Consider the following 4,948-nt stretch of genomic DNA (forward strand, 5'->3'; position numbering starts at 1 on the left):
AAAGAAATGAATGTCTTCTTCCAGGAGAAGTTCCTGGAATATAGCTTTATGTTTCGGTAGAGAACGGATGTTCATAAATAGGAAATTATAATGTATATATCCCGCCATAATTGTATGAATAACAGTTAGGTTTCTAAACTTCAGTTTCCAGTGGTACAATTTGAAAATGTACATGTGGACCAGAATATGTAGCGAACAGGTGGACTCGAAAAAGAGTCTTAGCTGTCTGTATTATCTGTTGTAATATATGTTGGCGTAGAAATGGGTGGATATTTTGGAGGGTTAATGTTTGAAATCTAAGTAGATCTTCAACAGTCACTGGTTGTTTCAGAGAGTTCTGTGGTGGAGTTGTAGTATCCATAGTTCTTAATGGTACAGTTAGGTCAGGGCGTGAGGCTTCGGGGTTTGGGCGTGCCGCACAACGGTAACTATATGAGGGATGATCCTGTTTGCACGTGTTACATTTGGGTGGTGCATTCAGATTTGTGCACTCTTTAGTCGTGTGTTGGCCAGAACAATAGCCACAGATAGGTGTTTCGGGGCAATTTGCCGTAGTGTGGACGTTGTATTTCTGGCAGCGTTCACATCGTAACGGAAGAGGTGCCCTTGAATGCGATGGTTCAACCCTGTGTCGTTGGCGATATATATAAGCCCCTTCATGAAGTAAGCGATCGATTGTGCTGGAACAGTCTGTTATTACTCGCATCAGGTAAGTTGGTCCGTTGTTGTTTTGGATTCGAACGCATTTTATAACTTCATGCCCTTCCAAACGTAGTTCTTCTAATACTTCTTGGTCAGCGAGTTCTGGATCTACGCCTTTAATAACGACTGACATATGAGGTGGTTTGTTTGGGGGTGGTGATTGTTTGGCAGTTTTGGGTGTCAGTTGGGATAGAGCAGCCTGTGGTCCAAAAATTTCGAACGAAACTTTGTTTCTCAAGGTGGATAGAAATTGCGGATCTCTGGATTTGATAATGATGCCATTTCTGGTGAATATAATTTGTTCTACTTGTGCTCGGGGGAGGTATTTTTGTAACTGTTGAAGGAGCAACTTAGGAGTTCTGTACTTGGGGTCGTAATTTTGTAGTAGGAAGTTGTAGACAGTGGGATTTTCTTCAGTTCGGTCATCAATTTGTGTGGTATCTCTGGGATTTAACTTTGGATTGCGTGTTTGTTCTTGATATTTTTGTTTCTTTTGTAGTTGAAGAGGAGATCGAGAGCGATCCCTTGGTGTTTTTGAATCGGCTGAAGTGCTTCTTGAGTTGCCTCGGTCTTGTTTTTGGATTATCCTGCCTCGAGAGTTTGCACCCCCAACTTGTTGGGGGAGCCCTTTATGCATGGTGAGCGAAGGGAGGCAACCTAGTAATCCTTTTCGAAGACGAAACAATTAGGAGACAGAGTTATTTCAGGTGTTACAAAAATAAGCAAAGTACAAGGTGCTGCAAACGTGGATTGTAGCACAGTTCGCTTCTAGTTAAGCAGAGTACAAAGTGCTGCAAACGTGGATTGTAGCACAGTTCGCTTCCAGTTAAGCAGAGTACAAAGTGCTGCAAACGTGGATTGTAGCACAGTTCGCTTCCAGTTAAGCAGAATACAAAGTGCTGTAAACGTGGATTGCAGCACAGTTCGCGATGCACAATCAAGGCTTCAGTTGTCACCGTTAGGTTTCCGCCTTGATTCTCGGGGATTGGGCCTCCCCGGATGCCATGATGTTTCCAGGCCACCAATTTTTCCTAGCCTATGTTGGAGTTCTATTTACTGCTCATGGGAACGTGTAGGTTCCGTAGGAAATTGCTGTTTTACTTGTTGAAACATAAAACCTCGTTTTGTGTGATTTTCGTTTCTTAAAACGAGAGAATAAGGATAAGAATCCGTGCCGATTTCTAATTTGCGTCATGTGCACGGACAAACGTACACAAATGATAAACCGACAGCAAATTCTACCATCTCTCGGCCACCATTTCAACTAGTGGGAACTTGTGCTTTGGCAACAAATTCCATTTCACGAAGAATTTTCAGTTTACCTGTTCTCATATACAAGACGATTACACTTTTGCGTTTCTCCCACAGGCATGCTTAATAATGTTTCGTAAAGAAACCAAACCGAAGCAAGAAAGATAATTACCGCCGTTATTTCGGTTGTGACGGGTCACTCTCATGTCAGGCGATTCTTGCACGTATATATGTAGTGATGGAATCTCGAAATTTACTATAGATTGGGCAATAGCCATGAATATAAAACAAGATAGTTCCGTGGAAATTACTTAACGTAATAATTCTCGGCATCAAAGCAAGTTACATTTCGACAATTGTAAATAAGAGAGAAATAAATAAATAAAAGAAATTTTGTTTTCCAAAATTTCCTATCATACGCTAACGACTTCTTTTTCACAATGTTACTTCCATACAGGGTTGGCAAATTTGTGTTCTTTTGTTTGTTTTAACATGCTTTTAATGTTGATTTGTCGAAAAGGATATATTTTTTTTTTAAAAAAATAAAACTTTTAAACAAAATGCCAAGATGACATTTTTTTAAGAATAATGAAAAATAATGTATCTGTAGAACATCCAAGGATTGATTGTGTTCATGTTACAAGCAATCGCTTTACTATCTTCTTAAAATACACATTTATGTTAGTCTTAAATCTCGCCTGTACGCTGTTCGAGAAGCTCCAACTAATCCAAAGTTTCCAGGCCCCACTGAGTCCAAGTGGTAGCTTCTGATTAGTTAACATGAATGGATCTAAATCTTAAACATCTGCATAAATCATAGCCATGAATTTTAAACGTGGCCCACGGTATTCATCACCGTATGTGTGTTATTTGATGTACATTTTGAACCACTGAGCAGATTCTAATGCACAATGAAGAGAATGATACTCATTTAAAGAAAACGCGTAGTTACAAAACACACAAATAATCACAAACTATCAAACGTCAAGTATCAAAATGTGTTTTAAACAAATCTGAAAAGAAACATGTTTCAAACGCTTTGTTTAAACATTTGAAATAAACAAAGAAATATGTTTTAAACGGAGAATTCATATTGTTTAAAACACTTTGTTTTGATCATGCTAACTCTGTTTCCATACAATCCTCCCTGTGAAGTCATTTCCATGTTCGGCTTCGTTGTGAAATGACAAGAACATTTGGAAATTTAGCAGCAAGCGCCCATACAGATCCTCCTGCCTGCAAATTTCAGAAGGTGAGAGATTATCAAGCTGAGCAAGAGCACACATTTCCACCTACAGTTTTCGTTGTGTTTGCTAATCGGGCTCAGTTTGTACCAAGCCTTTATAAAAAATAATATTAGACTCGTTTGTTGTTCCCCTCCACGGAAATCTTTAGTAAAAGGCGAAAGATTTTTGCGTATGAAGGGAAACCAGAGTTGTTTCCAGGCCACCAATTTTTCCTAGCCTATGTTGCAGTTCTATTCACTGCTCATGGGAACGTGTAGGTTCCGTAGGAAATATATGTTTTACTTGTTGAAAAAAAAACTCTTTTTGTGTGATTTTCGTTTCTAAAAACGAGAGAATAAGGATATAAATCCGTGCCGATTTCTAATTTGCGTCATGTGCAAGGACCAACGTACAGAAATGATAAACCGACAGCAAATTCTACCATCTCTCGGACACCATTTCAACTAGTAGTTACTTGGCAACAAATTCCATTTCACGTAGAATTTTCAGTTTACCTGTTCTCATATGTAACACGATTACACTTTCGGGTTTCTCCCACAGGCATGCTTAATAATGTTTCGTAAAGAAACCAAACCGAAGCAAGAAAGAAAATTACCGCAGTTATTTCGGTTGTGACGGGTCACTCTCATGTCATGCGATTCTTGCACGTATATATGTAGTGATGGAATCTCGAAATTTACTATAGATTGTGCAATAGCCATGAATATAAAACAAAATAGTTCGGTGGAATTTTCTTAACGTAATAATTCTCGGCATCAAAGCAAGTTACATTTCGACAATTGTAAATTAGAGAGAAAGAAATAAGTAAAAGGAATTTTGTGTTCCAAAATTTCCTATCATACGCTAACGACTTCTTTTTCACAATGTTACTTCCATACAGGTTTGGCAAATTTGTGTTCTTTTGTTTGTTTTAACATGCTTTTAATGTTGATTTGTCGAAAAGGATATATTTTTTTTTAAAAAATAAAACTTTTAAACAAAATACCAAGATGACATTTTTTTAAGAATAATGAAAAATAATGTATCTGTAGAACATCCAAGGATTGATTGTGTTCATATTACAAGCAATCGCTTGCCTAACTTCTTAAAATACACATTTATGTTAGTCTTAAATCTCGCCTGTTCGCTGTTCGAGAAGCTCCAACTAATCCGCAGTTTCCAGGCCCCACTGAGTCCAAGTGGTAGCTTCTGATTAATTATCATCGTGAATGGATCTAAATCTTAAACATCTGCATAAATCATAGCCATGAATTTTAAACGTGGCCCACGGTATTCATCACCATATGTGTGTTATTTGATGTACATTTTGAACCACTGAGCAGATTCTAATGCACAATGAAGAGAATGATAATCATTTAAAGAAAACGCGTAGTTACAAAACACACAAATAATCACAAACTATCAAACGTCAAGTATCAAAATGTGTTTTAAACAAATCTGAAAAGAAACATGTTTCAAACGCTTTGTTTAAACATTTGAAATAAACAAAGAAATATGTTTTAAACGGAGAATTCATATTGTTTAAAACACATTGTTTTCATCATGCTAACTCTGTTTCCATACAATCCTCCGTGTGAAGTCATTTCCATGTTCGGCTTCGTTGTGAAATGACAAGAGCATTTGGAAATTTAGCAGCAAGCGCCCATACAGATCCTCCTGCCTGCAAATTTCAGAAGGTGAGAGATTATCAAGCTGAGCAAGAGCACACATTTCCACCTACAGTTTTCGTTGTGTTTGCTAATCGGGCT

The 4,948-nt window shown here is 37.8% G+C and overlaps 1 non-coding gene across 1 annotated transcript; it reads right to left on the reverse strand.

Moving 5' to 3' along the window:
- Positions 1–3,273: 3,273 nt before the first annotated feature.
- LOC145997593 (U5 spliceosomal RNA) lies at positions 3,274–3,391 on the reverse strand. Its single transcript, XR_014442994.1, has one exon. It is a non-coding gene; the product is annotated as a U5 spliceosomal RNA (small nuclear RNA).
- Positions 3,392–4,948: the final 1,557 nt, after the last annotated feature.

This window comes from Lepisma saccharinum, chromosome 13 (assembly GCF_977018435.1).
Source record: "Lepisma saccharinum chromosome 13, izLepSacc3.1, whole genome shotgun sequence".
In the NCBI taxonomy this organism is placed as follows: domain Eukaryota; kingdom Metazoa; phylum Arthropoda; class Insecta; order Zygentoma; family Lepismatidae; genus Lepisma; species Lepisma saccharinum.